This window comes from Tympanuchus pallidicinctus, unplaced genomic scaffold (assembly GCF_026119805.1).
Source record: "Tympanuchus pallidicinctus isolate F22 unplaced genomic scaffold, pur_lepc_1.0 scaffold4, whole genome shotgun sequence".
NCBI classification, from domain to species: Eukaryota; Metazoa; Chordata; class Aves; order Galliformes; family Phasianidae; genus Tympanuchus; species Tympanuchus pallidicinctus.
This window is the reverse complement of record NW_026294758.1, coordinates 3620741-3641137: the sequence shown is the minus strand read 5'-3', so window position 1 is coordinate 3641137 and position 20397 is coordinate 3620741.

Sequence of the window (20397 nt, the reverse complement as noted above, 5' to 3'; positions counted from 1 at the left end):
TCTGGAGGTCCCTTCAACCCCTATGATTCTGTGATTCTGTGATTCTGTGTGATTCTGTGATTCATTCTTTAATGGAGGCTGCACCAAAATGTGGCAAAACCAGATTCTCCCAAGGTATGAATCTGTCCTATACAGCAGACCTGCAGAAGTGCACGTATTCCATAACAAAACTCCATGGACCCCACCAATTAACTCACCCAGCATTTTCACCAGTGTCTGATCCAAATAGAAGTGCTACACGTGACATCATTTAAGTGTGAAGTCTTCCTAGCAGTTTTCAGCTAAACCATTTGCACTCTGTACAGTACAGTACAGTAGTTTAGCAAATTGTAAGTAATTTAAGTTGCCTTAAAGTGCTCAGATATTGTAACAGGGCAAAAGACAATTTAAGAAACACAGCTAAAGGGGAGTATGTTGTACGTAAGAAAAAAAAAAAAAATCAATTATTTTTTCCTAGGGGTAGATCTAAAAAATCTCATTTCATAGAAAATATGCACACTTATAGCAAATATTTCAAATATATCTGAGTAAAAAGAAGGCTGCCTCTGGCAGGTGGCAGCACTAAATATCTAACATAATAAACTACAAGGCCATAGTTTTTAATAATAATACCATGCATATTTAATCATCTGTCTTACATTCAAGATTTCAAATTGCTTTCCTATTTATATCCACGAAAAGGAAATTTTTTTTCCTTTTAACAGTTAAAAGTAAAAAAGATAGCAACTATGGGATGTAGGCATGGTATGATTTCCCAGAAAAAAGATCTTTTACACATCTTTTTAATGTTAAAGATCTATTCCTTAAAAAAAAAAAAAAAAAGGCATTAATGAATATCATGATATGACATTATCCTTAGTGGATGAAAGCATTGGTATGCTTTGAGATAACATCTTTTAATTAGTGTTAGAAAATCTTTGTATTTAGTAAGTCAGGTTTTCTTAGTGTGGCATCTCTGATTTCCTTTTACCAAGCCTCAGAACGGTCTTATGTGAATATTCTAATGACAATTAACTAATTAACTAATTTGTGGCTTTATTTTCAATTTCCTGTCTAATTTCCCTTTGCATAAATCTTTCTTTGTGAGCTCTGAAAACTGCCTTCGGAATTACTTTGGTGGGTATGGAAACAGAAGTTTTCTCAGAAGCTTTCCCTCATATTCCAAATCAGTCCAAAGGTAAGTATGAACAATGACACAGTCAAACACAACTTTTCTTTTTTTTTGTTTTCTGGGTGCTGATTATTACTTTATTTCTGGTTGAAGTGATACCATTGTGGTCATTTTTATTTGAAAGGAAGCATTGCAGTGATGTGCAAGCTGCCTCTTATTGTACAATTCATAAGACAAAGACACTAAACTGAGAGAGTCACAAAGGAATCCCAGGTTTTATTATGGGCTATAATAAGAGTAATGTTTGAACTACATGAAATGGAGAATAAAAAATTCATAATTGTTGGGTTTTTTGCTCTGTTAATTGCACAGAGTTCTGATGAGGCAGATACTCTGTCACAAATCTTCAGCAGTATTCAAATTTAAACTAAATCAAGCATTTCAGATCAACAATTCCTACTTTTTCCCAAAATGAACTGTGCTCTGCCATATCTCCTTACAACCAGCCATTTAACTGAAAACAAACCCTGTCTGCTGATCCCATCATGTGGATATGCAGAGATGTGTTTGAATGAGCTGTTGGTTTGTTAAACAGCACTAAAATTAGAATTTCAAATGAAAGTAATTATGCTGGCAATAGAGAACTTAAAGATGTAAAATATTATAATTAAAAATATAGTAATAATATAATTCAAAATAAAATATTATTACTATTATTCTGTTTAATTGTAGTCTACATGAACCACAAAAGCAGAAGTATCAAGGTTGTATTTTTTTGCTGCATCTTGGGGTACTTTTCACTCCTCCCCATATTCTTTTCTGTATGGCCTAAACACAATCTGAAATATTAAGTCTATTTTATTCCTACACCTGACAATGTTTACTTCGGGTAAGCAGAAAAATCATTTGTGTCACTCTTTGGGAAGCACCACTGCCTTTATGGCACTGCCAGGTTAAATCACAACAGTGCTGTTGGTACCCAACATGAGGCCCTAAACTTTGAGATAACAACAGATCTGACCAAAATAGTTTGATACTTTCTCTCCTTAGGGAGCCTGGCTAGAGGGGAGACAGAAGGAAATGTACAAACCAGTGTGTTCCCAATGCTTTGCCCACTGAACATGTTCCAGGTTTCATTTAAATTTAAACAACTACTTATGCATATCCCCCAGGCATTTGCCCCTGGATTGGAGAGTTATGAGTGGCAAAACCACCCCACTGTGACTGGGCCAGATGTTCTGTGCACCATTGGCACAGATGACCTCTGAAGATGGTACTGTAAGGAACCACAGCGGTACAGGTGTGCTTCTGGTACAGCTGCCTTGGAGACGGAGGACAAAAAGCAGCTGTCTGTCTTGCCTGGTCTCTCAGAGGACCCTTCTGCTGTGGGTTTGCTAAGAGTAGAACAGCAGGTGACAATCACTAGCACAGCAGTGCACTGCCAGTAATGGGACTCCAACCATGACTCCCTGGCTCCCATCTGTACACTGATTATTTACCTGCAGAGACAAGGAGTGATGAACAAGACTTGCACCTGCAATACATTGATAGCATCATTGTGTGGGCAACACAGCAGAAGAAGTTTTTGAGAAAGGGAAGAAAATGGTTCAAATCCCTCTATAAGCCAGTTTTGCCATGAAGCAAAGTAAGATCAAGGATCCTGGACAGAACATCAAGCTCTTCAGGATAAAATGGCAAGATGTACATTGCAGATTCCCAAGAATCAATAAAAAAACTGTTATGTCTTCATCGACTAGCAAAAAGGAAACATGAGCTTTCTTGGTGTGACTGTAAACCTTCTCTATCAAGGGACCTGAAAGAAGAGTGACTGCGCATGGAGCCCTGAGCAGCAACAGCTTTTGAACAAACTACAAAGGGGACAGTTCATACAGTAGCCCCTGGGACAGTCTGGGCAGGACAAGATATAAGAAACCTGCTCTGCATTGCAGCCAGGATCAATGGCCCCACTTGGAGCCTCTGTCAGAAAGCCCCAGAAGACTCCTTCCTCTTTTGTCTTAGTAAATATCTCAACCACAAGTTCTATTTTGTTTCCACTTCTCTCCCTCATCTCCTTGAGAAGGGGGAGTGAGTGAATAGTGGAGTGGTGTTTAGATGCCTGCAAGGTTAAACATCTGTCAAGAAGATGTTTACTAAGCACTGCCAAGAAGATTAGCGGTTACATTTCTCAAAAACATGGCCATTTTTCTTTTACTTACACACTAACATACAAAAGCAGCCAGTGTTACTGAAGATGGATAAGGCCGCATGAGCAGGGAAGCATTTTAACTTTGAGCAGAGTTCTTGCTAGAAAATTGTGAGGTTAATATTATGTTCTGAAAGACATGCCCCCACTCCTTCATGTTCTATTACTGCACAAAGTTGTGATTTAGATGCTGATGTTCTCCACCAGCAAGGAGGTCAGCAAGGAGTTTCTCAAGCATGGAACTGCTGATTTACCTGTTCAGCAGTCTTCTCTGCAAGAAAAGCTCCAAAGATGGTCGGAAGGAGATATAATTTTACATTCTAGTCCATGACTGGAAATCTTCTGTGTGCTCACATTGAAGGCTTTCTTGATCTGCGTCAAGCCTGCAGCGTGGATAGTCAGCAAAGGTGGTTGAGAGCATGTAGGCAGTATGAACAGCATCTTAGCCAGCCAACTGAGAGAAAGGATTATCCTGCCTCCTTCATCAGTCTGCTCTTCTAAACAGCTTAATATTATGTTTCTGTGACTAGACTGATCACTCAGTGGATAAGGTATGGCTTAGGTGGCCACAAGTAAAGAGTTGAGGTAAACACTTTAATTTCCAGGTGGAGACCAGTACAAGTTGAGACTAGTACTATTTATTGTATTTGTCAGTGAAATGGACATCGTTCATTGTGTTTGCTTGCACAAATCTTATTTTCTGTTTCACAATTTGATTTATGTCATCAAAGGTATTTCTAGTCTGGCTGTGATTCACACAAAGCAAAGATAAACTGTTAGACTGAGACACAGGGGATGCCAACAAAAATGCATCCAATAATCCCTTTCATCTCTTGCACTTTTTCAGAGAGCTGAGAACATTATAGGTTAATCTCTTATCATAAAGCCTGATCTTCTGTCAACTGTGGGAACAGGATTATAAAGATTTTAACTGGAAGCCAGTGATTCACTGCTATTATGCCTGAAATTACATAGGAAAGAGAGAGATTTAGGAGATGATTTACTGTGTAGGTTTAGATGTTTGCATACTTCAGTGTGTCCTAGATACCAGAAAAAAAAGTAATCCCTTTCCTCAAGATCAGCTCAGAGACTGAAGTTATACTACGGAAAAATAGACTTTTTCATTGGCCTCATCCAGTTATAAGTTCACAGTGCTGGCGCTGATGGGATTGCACGTATGCAGATACTTCTTATTACTTATCCCAGACCAAACCTCAGCAACATGCTGCCCTTCTCCTAGGATGCAATGTGCACTTACTTTTTCTGTCCATTCAATTTGAAGGTCACATAGTCACATGTCTCCTGTGGGAAAGCGTTCACAAGGTTTACACCAAAAATCTAGATAAAGATTAATGGCTGAGAAGACCTTGACTTCTGACCTTTTGATCCTTAATTACAACTCTTATTTTATTTTAAAAGCAGAGTTCTCAAGTCATCCTGACATTTTGATACCTGGTTACTGTTGTACAAATGTGAAGCTGAGAAGACTTTTATACTAAATACTAAAAAGAGATAAGCAAGACTTCTTAGTAATATTTTTATATGCATTCGCATGTATTTTCTCCACATCTACATTCTCCATAAGAGAGCATTACTGGAATATTACCAGAGAGGAGAAAGAAAAAAAAAAAGAAGTAGATTTAATCAGAATGTAACTGCTCTAATGTCTCCTCGTGGGATGCCAAAAATCAGTCCTGCAGTACTCCAGAATAATCAGTGCAAATACACTGCAGTTCATTCAATCTAGCCAATTATTCAGTGCACTCTTTTGCCAGCTAGGCTACTTATTCCTCTGCAGCTGCTGGTCTTCTGAAAAACATCAGTGTTTTGTTCTTCATCTGGAAACACAGTATTACGTCCCCATAATCTCTCTAGATTTCTCCATGAAAATATGTAGAAAACTGTAAAGCTCTGATGTCCCTCAGTTCACTGCACAAAATTTAATGGCAGTAAACTGCCTAGATAATGACAGAATGAGAGTGACAATAGAATGGTATGTAATCACAGTACAAAGAAAAAAGTACCCAGGGGGCAGGAAGGGAGGTGTGGAGGGTGCTGTTTTGCAACTACTTATTTGCTCTGGAAAGCTGTATCAGAATGGAAGACGCAAGTAATAGTTTGATTTCTTTTTAATGTGACTGGATGAAAGATCCATCTGGCAAATTGAATAACTCAGTGATAAGGGGGCATAGATACTTCAGTGTTTCATGGAACCTTTCAGTTAAGCATCCGAGCACTGTGTACACAACTTGGGAATACAAGTATTACAGAATCATGGAATATCTTGATTTGGAAGGGACCAGGAGGATCATGGAGTCCACCTCCTGGTTCCGGGCCTCCTAAAAGTCAAGCCCTGTGTCTGAGAGCATTGTCCAAATGCTCTTTGAACTTTGTCAGCTCCATGCCAAACCACTGCCCCGGGGAGCCAGTGCTAAAGTCCATATATCTAGTTCATTCTACTGAATAATGCAGTGTTTTCTATCTCAGTGGAAAGCCTAGTAGTCAAAAAAGGGCTGGAGATTTTTTCCAGTGCAGACCAAATTTTCTGCCTACCTTTAGGAAAAGCTCATCGTGTGTAGCTACAATTACTCACAGATGCAGCTCCTCTTTTAAAATTTACACAAAATGGCAAAGAGAATGATCTCTAATCTTGAAGTGAGGTATTTATTAATCTGGTATCATGAATGACCTCCTGATTCTTCAAGCCTGACAATTTTTAAATAATGAGAAATGAAAGCACATCTTTGTCCAAAGCAGTTACAGAGATCGACTCACAAACACAATTTTTATCTTGAATCAATCATGCACTCACCATCCAAAGTAAAACCAAAACCAACAAACAGAAAAGCTGCATTCCTACAGAGGCATTTTACAGTTTTGTCAGACTTTTGTAGTTCTGTTGTCAAATCAAGATTATCTCATCATGAAATAATGACCAAATTCTCTTTTTATATCCAAACATATAAATATGAAAGGAAACAATGCTGTTTAAGAATACATTACGAGCTCAGACACTGCTTTGGCTATAAAATTGAAGGTAGTAAGGAATTTTATCAAGGAGTTAGAAGAAATTAGGATTCTGTGATTTAAAATTATGCTCTCATAAGGAGGACTTTCAGAAAACCTCTGCAAACAAAGTTTAAAACAAAAAAATATATGAAAAAGGTTACAGAAAAAAATGGAATGCTTTATGCCACTATATTGCTTAAATTATACACTCTAGTCATAGTACCCTACACTAACACTGCTGACAGAGACATATATCTGCATGTCTTGCAGCTCACCATACTGTGGTGTTGAGTAGAAATACCAAGGAAATAACTGTTTAACATAAGCATTGCCCCATATCTGGGCAATTCTTTACTGGTGCATCTGAGCTGAAGAAATGGTGTTCCCTGAAATAAGTATGTTGCATTACTCAGCCATCTGGTCTTATGGATGTTCATTTTGTCACCAAAATGCATGAATTAAACTTGCCACTCCAAATGACAGGTTAGAAAGCTACGTGTCCTTATTGCAGCACTGGGTGCATGGGGGATCGCTGCTCCTAGCATGCACACATAAGAGCCAGAGCACACAGCTTACATACATTCAACATGTGAGCATTCCTGCAATTTCAGAAAGCGTGCACCTGTTCAGTAACTGCTGTACAGATGATAAAAACTGGTTATAGATGAGCTGTTTTGATGTGGGGTTCCTGCAAACCGTCTTTAGTGGTTATGTGATTCCTCTGGGAGCTGCTATCCAGCCTAAAGGTCATGTGCTAAGCTGACCAGATCCCATTTTTGTCAAGAAATTATTTACAAGAAAATCAGCTGCTGATCAAATTTCTAATATCACATTGGCCTTGCTATAGTGTCTGTATTCAGAATCACAGAACCATAGAATTTTGTCATTTGTTTTTGTAAAATTTCACAACACCAAAAAGTTATTCCAGCTTTGGTATCTAGCAAACTTGGTATATAACTAAATAACTGTAATCATAAATTTCTAGAAGCATGGAGATGGAGAAATTAATTCTCTTCTTGTAATTCTCTGTACTGTACCCCCGTGGTTGTCAACATCTAATGCAATATTGAAATTCCAACTGAAAAATTGAAATCTGTCCTTAACTTTTGTCTCTAGATTGTGCTTCACTAAGGCTGAGAAAGGAGGATCTGGGTTTTCAAATATCTTCTTGGTTTGGGTTATTTATGCAGCTGCTGTGTCAGCTCGTGATGATGTAATTGGACCTGTAGTTACTCTTGCTCTCTGTAAATCAAACCTGCCAGATTCCTGCTGTTAGCTCTATCAAGTTAAAAACAGCTTATTGAGGAAATTGCTGGGTGTTGAATCCACAAATTACCACGGTGTCTTTAAAGGTTATTTTAGGCAAACTATTTTCAGGCCGCTCATCAAATTCTTAGGAAAACAAACAAACAAACAAACAAACTGAAACAGCTACATTTGTTATTTAAATCACATTAAGAACCAATAAATCCAAATAGATTAAAATAGTAAAATAGATTAAAAAAAGAAAAAAAAAAAAAGAGGTGTAGAAAAATAGTGAAATGACATCTGTACTTACATAAATACCTGAATAAGTGAATGAATGAATGAATAAATCAATCAATCACATTCAGTGATCTGAAATGATACTGAAATTTGTATGAATGTTTTGTAAACACTGCAGTTCATAAGAAACACTTGGATTTAAGATCTAATTAACGAGGAATGCTGGTTAGCATCTTTGCTTTCTTACTAGGTGTTATCTTTCCATCAATGATCTGCACCCAAGATGAGCCCGGTGGTAACAGTGAGGTCATAGTTAAAGTAGATTAATTAAGGAGAGCAGATTACCATGCCTAGTTTGATAACTCTGGTCAAATTCTTCCCAGTTTTTGTTCCTTCCCAATGCTGTAAGTGCATCCTCAGAGAAGTCATTAGCAGTAACTTAGACTTAAATATCAGTTTAATTCCTCGCACGTATATAGATTCTATTTTACTTTCAACGATTTTGTTCCTCACAAGTGTAGCTAAAGCCGAGTCCTGATGGTGACGAAATAAAGAGGCTCCCAGCACTGCATGACCAGGAGGCAGCTGCAGCTGGGCGCTGTGCTGGGCGTAACAGCAGCACTTCCAGTTGGAGCAGGCAGCCACAAGATGGTGTGCTGACACCAGCAACCAGCTGCCATCTGTCAGGCAGGCATCAACTGGGGAAGCGAGAAATGAATCCTTCTTGCTGCCTGTGAGAGCAGTGTGTACTGCATTCAAACTTAAGCCAGTATCTCCTGGAACATGTATGGCAGATGTCTTGCATGCTGTTAGTGTGTCATCCTTGACATCTACTTGCAATGCTGGTTTTGACTTCTGAGTGTGAATCTATAGATGTCACAGATAAACCTTATCACTGATTCCAAGTAGGCAGCAGACAGGTGATACCCAGGGTGTTTTTAATTCTTTTACCTACCTGTGTAGGATATGGCAGCACACAGAAGTGACCAAGCCTGTCGCATTGCTGGTCTTTTGACAGTCCATTAGCGTTTGTTGCAGCAGTGCATGGCAGTTCCAGAGGCTCACTTTTTTACTGTTTCATCAGATCTTGTTCAGACTGTAGGACTGTGTGCAAGATTTCTTAATTCCTGCAAATAAAATTACCATATTACATATAATTATTCTTGAGGACATCTTCAGAAGATTGGGTTTTAAGGTCATAAAAGTATCATTCTGTCAAGGAAGCCTAAATGCACAGACCTGTTGTTTTCTTGTATGCATTTGTTGAAAATCTTTAAACAAGCCAAATGGAAGAAGATCCATGCATTCATAGCTGGATAATTCTGAGAAATGCAGGAGTAAATGTTTATCCTAATTTATGCTGTACCTGGTACCCTTCCCATCATGTTTGTAATACTGTATAAAAACAAATTTGTCCAGAACAATTAGATCCTGATTTAGTAAAGCAGCTTTGGCTTTATTTTTAGTTCTTGGGACTCAAAACCATGCACAGTATTGAGATGAGTTTAATACATTTCTAATATAGGAATTTACAGCTCTTTTAAGATTTATTTCCTCTTCCTCACTGTTTCTGTTGAAATTAAGAAGTATTGGAGTGATATTCACGAAGGCTATTTACAGTTTTTTAAAAAATGTATAATTATCAATTATGTCAGTAATTCATCCATATGAAATTTGAAACACTGCCCACCTATGTGCTACTTAATCCCTTGCTACACTAATTTTGTAGACAATGACAATGAAAAATTGTTTTATGTGAGGCAAATTTTATTTTCATAGAATCACAGAATCACCAAGATTAGAAAAGACTTCCAAGATCATCCAGTCCAACCGTCCACCTACCATCAATAGTTCCCACTAAACCATGTTCCTTAGTACAACAACTAAATGTTTCTTGGGCACCTTCAAGGACAGTGACTCCACCACCTTCCTGGGCAGCCCATTCAATGCCTGACCACTCTTTCAGAAAGGAACTTTTCCTGATACCCAACCTGAACTTCCCCTGCCCTGGGGCAACGCTTCATGCCTGTCTTAGCTAAACCTTGCAGAATTTATCCCAGATACCGAAGCAAAAAAACACCTCATTGCCTGCAGACCTCAGTGGTGATAGCTGGAATGGATAGGCAAAGAGAGTGACATGCAGTATGTACTTAGGGAGCAACTCTATTTTCAGCCTGCGCTGGGTGCTGCACAGGTAGTAATGCAGTGTTTCCACCATCACAGGCTGTACCATGACTGCCTTTCTGGGAATCAGATGAAGGATGGTGCCTGAACTTCCTCCAGGACACAGTTAGCATCCACATTCAGCAGCTCTCAGGAGAAAAGAAAAAAGTTTGAGATCCTTTCACTCCTCAGAACCATCACAAAAGTTCACATCCTGTCAAGTCAATGAGACCTAAGTACCATGCTTGGTGCTTTACAGCCAACATCCTTTACAGCATCTTCCGGTGACTGATGTTGGGCAAGTCAGTTGGCAAGTGAAAATATACTGCAAGAACTCCCAAGAAAGAGACTGCCTTTGTAACTGAATGGCTGCAAGTGACCCCTGCAGTTCTGGCTTTGTGCAGCTGTGTGTGCACTAGTGGGAGCATATGGACCTGCTGCTCTGCAAAGTCCACTGCCAAGCAGGAACCGTTTCTCCAACCAAGCACCCAAGCTACAAGAACCTTCATTGCTGATGTCTGTTACTAAAAAATGAAATACTGCCCTGTGCAATTTGATGGAGAAATTGTACCTGTTATGACCAGTCCCATAAAGTCACTGAATCATGTAATTCCTGAAAATGGAGCCTTATGAGGCCAATTAAGAGTGTCTCAGTAAAGGTGCTGTCTTCTTATAAGTCATTTACCTAGCTCAGTAAATATATGGTGCAGAAGAGTAGGGGTTCTGAGCGGTGTAAGTAAAAAGCCCCCTCTCCAGTGGATTTGTGAACTAGGTGAGCAAGTAAAATTGAAGACAAGCAGATAGAAAGATCCTGCAACAAGTGAGTCTCAGACCTTCCAAGGGATGGAGGTGAGGACAACTGGCCTGATCTGTTTCCCAGATCCTTCTTGCCCTTTTTGAAGACTGAAGTAACATTGGCCATCCTCAAGTCTTCAGGTGCCTTTCCCATTTGCTGAGACCTTTCAAAGATGATAGACAGCAGCTCAACAATCCCCTCTGCCAGCTCTCTCAGCACACATGCATCCCATCGGGGCCCATGGGTTTATGGGTTTATGGCCCATGGGTGCACTGATTTTTGTTAGACCAGATCTTCCTCGACCAACACAAAGTCTTCCTTTCCCCAGGCTCTTTCTCTTACCTCCAAGCTCTGGTACTCCTGGCTTGGTAAAGCTGTCTGCTTTTAAAAAACTGAAAGGCTTGCACAACAAGTTTAAAGAAGCAAATAAATACTGTTTTTGTAGAGGACACCTTGTGATGTTGAGCAGCTGTCAGAGATGCCGGTAGTTTCACTTGCACAAAATGCAGAATGAAATGAGGTCTTCTTTCTGCTCTGGCATAAACAGCAGGAGTTCTCTTAGTCTTCTGTGTTAGACTAACTTTGACATAGCAGTAGAAGCTGTGGGCAATCTGTGCAAAAGAAGACAAAGCAACATTAACAACAATTAGGCAACGCAATATTAAGAAAATCAAGAACAAACTGGCTTGAAATGTTCACAATTTAGAAAATAGTCATGCAAAATAACAATCTGAAAATTGTAAAAGCATCATTTATATATTTTTCTTGCACAGTTAAACAGGGATGTCATTTCCATTTGAAGTGTTTAAAGTGAGGGCTATTTTTATCTTTTATCTTTTTCGTAATTTTCCCACTGATTTCAGTGGAATGATTCCACATGTTCATTGAAAATAAATGAGTACTTTTGGGAATAAAAATTGCTAGAATTTGAAAATATTACATTATTATAAAAATCCTTTAATCCACATGATAAAAGAGTTTTCCATACCTCCGTAATATATCTTGAAAATGGCCATCACCACTGCCACCACAAGCACTAAACCATACCTCGCAGCTCCTCATCCACACTCCTCTTGAACACTGCCAGGGATGGCGACTCCACCACTTCCCTGGGCAGCCATTGCAGTGCCTGACCACCCTCTGAGAGAAAAAGTTCTTCCTTATGTTCTTCCTAAACCTCCTCTGGTACAACTTGCGGCCATTTCCTCAGGTCCTGTTTGTTGCCTGGGAAAAGAGGCCAAACCCCTTCTCATCACAAAGAGCTTCATGCAGTTGTACAGTGCAGTGAGGTCTGCCCTGAGCCTCCTCTTCTCCACACTGAACAATCCCAGCTCCCTCAGCCGCTCCTCATAAGATTTGTGCTCCAGACCCCTCACCATTTCGTTGCCCTTCTCTGGACACATTCCAGGGCCTCAATGTCTTTCTTGTAGTGAGGGGCCCAAAACTGAACACAGCACTCGAGGTGCGGCCTCACCAGAGCTGAGTACAGGGGATGCTCACCTCCCTGCTCCTGCTGGCCACACCATTTCTAATGCAGGCCAGGATGCCGTTGGCCCTCTTGGCCACCTGGGCACACTGTCAGCTCATGTTCAGCCGAGCATCAACCAGCACCCCCAGGTCCCTTTTGTCCTCACACTCATCCTGCCATTTAGCCCCAAGCCTGTAACGCTGCATGGGGTTGTTGTGCCCAAAGTGCAGGATCCGGCACTTGGCCTTGATGAACCTCATCCCATTTACCTCAGCCCAGCCATCCAGCCTGTCTAAATCCCTCTGCAGGGCTTCCCTGCCCTCAGGCAGATCAACACCACCTCCCAACTTGGTGTCATCTGCAAACTTGCTGAGAGTGCACTCAATCCCCTCATCCAGGTCATCAGTAATGACATTAAACATGATGGGCCCTAGTACTGAGCCCTGGGGGGCACCACTCATAATGGGTCGCCTGCTGGCCTTAGCTCCATTGACCACCACCCGCTGGGCACAGCCCTCCAGCCAGTTCCTTACCCAAAGAAAGGTAGACCTGTCCAGGACACAGGCAGCCAGTTTCCCTAGAAGAAGCCTGTGAAAGACCGTGTCAAAGGCTTTGCTGAAGTCTAGGTAGACTACTACTACTGTGAGCTAAGCCCCTGCTTGTAAGTCTGCTTGCTTGACAGAACAAAAAGGATATGGACTTCATCAAACAGGAGACAGCTGAAATTGGGAAAATAACAAACTCTGAATTCAGATTACAAAGTAATCCTGTTTTCAGGAAACGTTAGGGGTCACTTTCTGCCTTGATTTCAAAGAGAAGCACTAAGCACTAAGCAACAGGGCAGGGATAAGATTCTGGCATTTTTTTTAACAGTAAGCTAGAGATTATTGCGTTTAATGACTGAGAGGGCAACTGGCACCTGACCAGTGTGTTTTCTTTCCCTACACGGTGAAATACATTTCTCAACAAATCAATATTTCTGTTCCAAAATTTTCTAAGTCAGTGAGGCTTGTCTCATCCAACCATCTCGATTATTGTTTTTTATTCACGAATTGCAAAGTTATTCTTTCAATTAGAAAACATAGCTCAATCAAAGAAAGAACAGAAATATTATCTTGTGATCTGGACATGTGCAGCATGTATAATGCACTTACGGGTGTTTCACTTGCTGGTGATCCACAAACGACTGTGAATTGAAATAATTGTGAAAATTATGATAAGCTAATAGGAAAAAAATCACAGTATTATGTAAGTTACAAATAATGCAGCCTGCTCTGCCTGAAGTGGTCTTTCTGGAGCTGCAGAAGATTTCTGCTTCTGCTAAAATTTAAGTTTTATGTTTAAAAATATATATATATTAAATGTAGCCACTCTTTTAACAATTAAATTTTTTGAGCACTCCACTTCAGGAAAATGCAGTGAAAAATGTGTTCATGTTGCAGATGAACAGCATGAAGTAACTGATCTAAATTAAGCTTTTAGTACTCCAGTAAGTGCTTTTGGGATGAAGCTAATATTCTTCAGAAGAAAATAAGGTGTTTTCTATTACATCACTGTCATGTAACCCTTTAAAACTCAATTCTAAATCTAAATGCTGTTTTACGATGGAAGTGCATCTTAGAAGCAGGAGGAGAGAGTAACAGTGGCTGAGATGCACTGAAAGCAGAGCACCTGCCTCCTGCTTCCGCCCTCCAGCATCAGCAAAGAAATCTACCATCATCATCAGGCTGTATTCATGTTTTCTTCTATCCATTTTGTATGAATGCTTTTTTTAACAGCAATCCCAATGAAACCATAATGCATTCTCACATGAAATCTTGTGCCCTTCATGGCATGGTTTATGTGCCATTCAGTGTCGAAAATGAGCTAACCCACGAATCTGATAAGAGAGAACTGTGGCACAGAATTTGGAAACTTTGCTCCATTCTTGCTAGGATAACAGTTGTTGAGTACACTTTAGGAGCATCTTCAGATGGACAACAAAAGCAATGAAATGCATCATAAGACAACAGAGCCTTTTGTAAACTTATCTCTGGAAGTATGGCGCATTTACAATTTTCACTACTTTTGATTCCTGTAGAAGGTATTTAGAAACATTAAAAATAAGGTCTCTGGAGAACAAACAGTTTGGTAGTTCTGTTGCGTTCTCCTTTAGCATAAATCCTTTAACTCGTGCTCTCTATTGTCCCGTGGCTTTGCTGGTGTTTATAAGCTTTCTTCTGTGCATCTGAATAATGTAAATCCTAGAAGCTAAGAGCAAATAACTCGCTAGGTGGAACTGAAACTCAGAAGTCCTTCAGCTTTCCTCTGTGTTGTCACGCAGTAATTACAGTAAATTACAATATTTAAGTGATCATAGGTTTTATAATGAACACTTACAAAAGGAAACAAACTCTAATCCCTCAACAGATACTTCCACAGTTTTGAAATATGCTAGTCTTAAATATTCTAGTCGTATCAGGTTGAGAAGCCTGACAGTGCAAATAACACCAAACAGACACTTGCAAAATCTTCTGCTGTTTTTTGGACAGTGTAGTCTTGGAATCTTATCTTGGAATATGTTAATTGCTGAGGGACCCGAGAAATGGGAAGAGCTGGAAGACAGCCCCAGTTTGGCATCATGGGCGAACGTCCTTCCTGCCAACCTCACTTCCCCAGGTGCCCCTAAGTAAGACATTTGAGTCACTGTAAATTGAAGAGGAGGTGAGCGAGAATGCACATGAAGCTTTGCCTGAGACGTTGCCAAGAGTGAGGCAGTCAACTCTGCGTCTGCAGGCTGCCTCTGCTAAGTCAGGCAGAAAGGTTGTTGCTGTTGGTGATTCCCTCCTCGTGGGAACAGAGGGCCCCATATGCAGACTGGACCCGACTCATACAGAGGTGTGCTGCCTCCCTGGGGCCTGGATCAAGGACATAGCTGGAAGGCCTGATCTGGTTCATCCCTCTGATTACTACCCATTACTGATAGTTCAGGCAGGCAGTAATGAAATGGATCAGAGAAGACTGCAAACTACCAAAAAAGACTTCAGGGCTTTAGGGCGGTTGGTGGAGGGAGTGGGAGCACAGTTGAGATGTTGATATTGTCCATTAGTTTCACTTGTATTTTAAGTTGGAATATTAATAAAATAAACCTTTAAAGAATCAACTTTTCCAAACTGTTATGGAACTGCATCCAAAGAAAATAACGTTCTCAATTTCAGTATTTTCTAGTTACATAGGTTTAGCTCGAGTAACCAGGGTGCTCAGTTACCAATTTCTGTTTATAGACATTTTGTTACGTGCTGTGGAGCTACAAACAGGGGAGAGAGTCAGTTCCTCAGGAAACTGTCCCTATTTCATTTCATTCCATTCCATTCCATTTCACTAGGGTAAAACAACTATTATTTAAACACTGAAAGATATCTTGGTTTTAAGAAAGTTTCTGGCAATGGTCGTATGAAACTGCTGAAAGGGTTCTGATTCTACAGCAGCAAAGAATTGTGGCAGAGTAGGGAAAATCATATATTTCCTTTTCAGGTGTCCATGAGGATTGCTGTGCATAGGTGTGTGTGATTTACACACAGCTGAGGGCCTGGCTCAGCTCCAGAGGAGTCCAGCTATGTGAGGACTGAGTGGGGGCCAGATTATGACACTGGCCTTGTTTGGTATCCAGCTGTGTTTGCAAAAGGGTAAATCATCCCTGACTGCAGGAGCCAGAATCTGGACGGTAAGATCAGTGTAGAATAAGGTCTCCTGTAATGCTGCTGCTTAAATGCTACTTCAGAAGCTCTTCTGCATCACTGTCCTCACTGTCAAATACACAAAAGTTTCTAAACCTACCTGTCCTGATCAAGGATTTTCTTTATGGAAATACTTGATACTGATAAAAGACTGCTCATAATACCACCTAAGCAATTTTGCTTACAGCTTCCAGGGAAGAAGACCACAATATTAACTGCTGATTCCTTTTATGTAGAAATTAGCTATAAACCATTTACTGGCAATAAATGCTTGTGGAATTGCCTTTAAAAGTCATTTTAATCAGAATAAAGGACCATTAATATGAGATACATTAATGAAAACTGCTATGCTTTTACATTAAGGCTTACATTTTTGTTCATCTTTCTGAATAAGTGACTTCTGTGTTAGTCCTATACCTTTTAATGTATCACTCTTTCCCAATTCCAGGCTTTTTAATACTCAGTTTGCACATTCTGCATTATTTAGGGAAATTAGTCAGTTGAGTTTCTTGCCCTCTGAGGATCTCATTTGTTACTGATCTGGTTATTGGTTCTCTAAGCAGAATCTGGAAATGTTCAGTGCTATGCAGAGCTATATGGTAGGAATTTAAAGGCTTCTAGCAGATTGTGTTCAAATTACATGCAGTAATTATCAAATACCAATTAGAGAAAAAAGTCATTAGTAATGTTCTGTAGGTAATTTGAAATTAACAGAAGAATCTAACTTAAAAAGTGTCCTTGTTTCAGGTGAAGCAGTATTATCAGACTGATGTTTTGTTGTTGCTGACACCACAAGCACTCCCATGACCAGGCTGCTCTGCAGGGAAGAGCCCTTGCCTTTATGGTGTGCCAGCAGTGGCTATATATGTATATATGTACAGTTACCATTGCATATTTGTTTCCATTTTTCTCTTCTCTCTTAGTTAATAGCTTCTATCTCACATCTCATATTTGCAAGAATACGTATGTGGAGATTTTCATGGGCACAAGAATCTTAGTTTTTAAGTATTCCATTTCCAACACTCCACAGGGACTGGTATTAGAGACTGCATATTTCACTGTGAAATCAAGTATAAGCAAAGTGTAATATTATTTGGCTGGTTAAATGGGCTAATATCTGTAGTAACACTGACTCCAAAAGTTATCTGGCAAGTTGTTCTGTAAAATGGCTTGGCCAGTTTTGGTTGCTACCTGAAGGACTGGTGGCAAGTCCTTATTTCCAGGTATTAGTTGGAACACCTAGGGGTAAAGAAACTGGGATCTGATGAGTTCAGTGAACGACATCAAGTATGTGGAGAATTTTCTAGGCTGTATCAACTCCAAAGTGTTGTAGCAGCCTTGCACACAGGTACCTTATGCAGATTGTTCTTTACAAGGCTCCACCAGAAGCCCTGCTTGTCTGGGACAACATTCCTTACCTCCACAGGAATATGAGTTCGACAAGCAGAGAGAGGGATCTGAGTTGTCCAAAAAATGCCTCAGATTTTGTTCTGAGAGCTTTGTACGAATTGTGTACAGAAAAGATTTGAAGATGTTCTACACAAATAGGTGCAGTGTCCAAATGCTTTTGTGATGAAAGGTCCGAAATGGGTGATGATTCTATGATTCTTCTATGATTCATGTTGTTCCATCACTCTGTGAAATAAAATAATCCTCTTTTTTCACTTGGATGTATAAAAGTTTAGTTAGCAGAAGGAAAGAGCTAAATAATGATTTGTCTTATTTTGAGAAAACAGATAATTAACACATATTTTCATCAGGTAATTAGAATCTCGTTTAGCTAATGTAAGAACTAATCACTAGATGTCCTGTTAAGAAGATTTCAGTTTTCTCAGTATGTCATAATCCAATCAGCCCCCTTTTTTAAAAGTTGTGCTTTGTCTCATTTTTATTCAAGGCCAGGCTGGATGTGGCTCTGGGCAGCCTGGGCTGCTGCTTGGTGACCTGCACACAGCAGGGGGTTGGAACTGGATGAGCACTGTGGGCCTTTGCTACCCAGGCCATTCTAGGATTCTGTGATTCTATATTCTGTATTGATCCTTTTCACTTTCCAGGTGAGTACTGTCATTTTAGCCCACTGGATCAATCTGTGCAGTAAACATATTGTTATTTCAAACATTGCAAAAGTATTGTTAATAGCTTGTAATCCCTTTCCACTTCATCACAGATGAAATAAGATCTCTTTCAAAGGTAAAAAAACAAAAACAAACAAACAAACAAAAAAAACACAACAACAACAACAAAAAAAACCATAAAAAGTCAGAAAAATAGTCATTATAATGGAGGCTGTACAAAGGAGAAAATAAAGTACTTGCTTGACCCATGGTCCCCCTGGCAGCCAGGAAAATAAATCCAATTCCCAATCATTTCATGTTCAGATAGGTCACACATAATCACAGAATGGCCAGGGTTGGAAGGGACCTCAAGGATCACAAAGCTCCAACCCCCTGCCACATGCAGGGCCACCAACCTCCACATTTAATACCAGCCCAGGTTGCCCAGGGCCCCATCCAGTTTGGCCTTCAACACCTCCAGGGATGGATGGGGCATCCACAGCCTCTCTGGGCAGCTGTTCCTTATGATTTTCAACACAACTTGTAATCCTTTTATCCTATTCAAGTTACAAAGAGATTCTCTAGCACCATCTACCAATACTTCAGGATTGCAAACAGGTGGTCCATAGTATGATGTGATTATTTCAGGTAGCCATTCATCCTTTTCCCATGTTTGAGCACCTTCCCCAACCAAAGAGGTGTCAACTGATCATTTTCCTTTAATCAGCTCACCATACAGTTTAATTCCCAACTTATTTCCCTCTACTTATGGTAACAAGAAGAACACTGGTCTAATACATCCTATGTAACATATCCCTGACTATTTTGGAGATAACCTTTTGGTAGGTATGTTGTCCACTAATCCAGCAATGGCTTTTTAGGACTTCTGTATTATTAGGAAAAGGACCTTTTCCTATTGTGTGAGGCTGGTTCTTCATAATATAATGTATTTCTGAGTCCTGTGGGTCTGCTTTCTGCTGCCAGAGGCCCATTAAGACAGTAAGCATAACTCCAGGCTCCTACATCTGGCCACCATGTATCGCTACATCCTCTGCTGATATCCCTGAACACTACTTGGTGAGATCCAGACCAGAATCTTCAGAAACAAGTCCTAGTCCCATTCTGATTTTGCCATGCCCTCTGAAATTTGCCTACTCCTGGGAATGGCAAATCACCCTTACTGAGCCCTTGAGATAAAGTCCATTCGCATGCACCTTTTCCCACTTGGACCCCTTTTGAGTCAGTTCAATTTAGACAATAAATGCCTTTTCTGTGAGCAGTTGTGAAGTCCTGTTGAGTTTCCAGAGGAGTGCCATAAGCTGAATTGTTCCTCTATGAAGCTACTTTGCTTTAGAATTCTGCACTTCCTTGCTAGGTTTATTTAACCCTCTCTGTTTGTACGTTCTCTGTAATTCAGCAATTGGAACATCATCAATCTTATCACAAGCCATCTCTTAATAGAGCTGTAAATATTTTCTCAAAATCCTGTTTTTGCTGCCCTTAGAACCATCTGGAGTATCTTGGTTTCCTGCCTTCCCCCATGAGGGGCCACTCTCCAAGGTCACCTAACTGCTGTATTTTTTCAGTTACCTCAGTGAAGGGGCTTCCCTGTCTTGTTAACTGAGAGAGTCATAATCACGTTTCTGTCTACCAGTGAAGCAGTTTTAATCAGCCTTTTTCTCATAGAACAGATGTTCTGCATCTTACTGTTAGCACCTCTTATCAGAATAGGTGACCGTGCCTACAGCAGGGGATTGGAACTATATGATCTGAAAGGTCCCTTCCAACACAAACCATTCTGTGATTCCATGATTTTATGACTCCATGAATCCAAACTCAACTCTAAAAACTTTTTAAGAATCCCCTGGGACCAGACCGACCCGGTACTACCTGACTGTGCAGATGCACCATCCAGGAAAGCAGAAGTTGCTCCAGTCTTTGTTTCAACAGCTCAGTTGTATCATTTACTTCATGCTGAGTATAATCCTCTATCACGTCACTCCTCACTGGCTGTCCATTAGCATCTAATTCAATTTCTCACCTCAGTGCTGGTTTCACATCTGCAGTTCATGTGGGGACCCAACTTCATCAGAATCCACAGAATCCCAAACATCTCCATCCCAATTATTGGGATCCCACTGCACACTTGCTTCTGCAATTACCTAATGCACTTTCCTATGAGCCACTGGTCTCCTCCTTTTCATATACTTGCACTGCACAGCCTGTGCTGCAGCTTTTTCAGCTACAGTCTGACAAACATCCAACTTACTGGCAAGCAATGGATTTTGAACTGTAACATTACGATTGATTCCACAGATCACACACGCATATGTACCAACATATCATGCACATATACCTGTGTATACATATCTATAGAAACCTCCACACATAT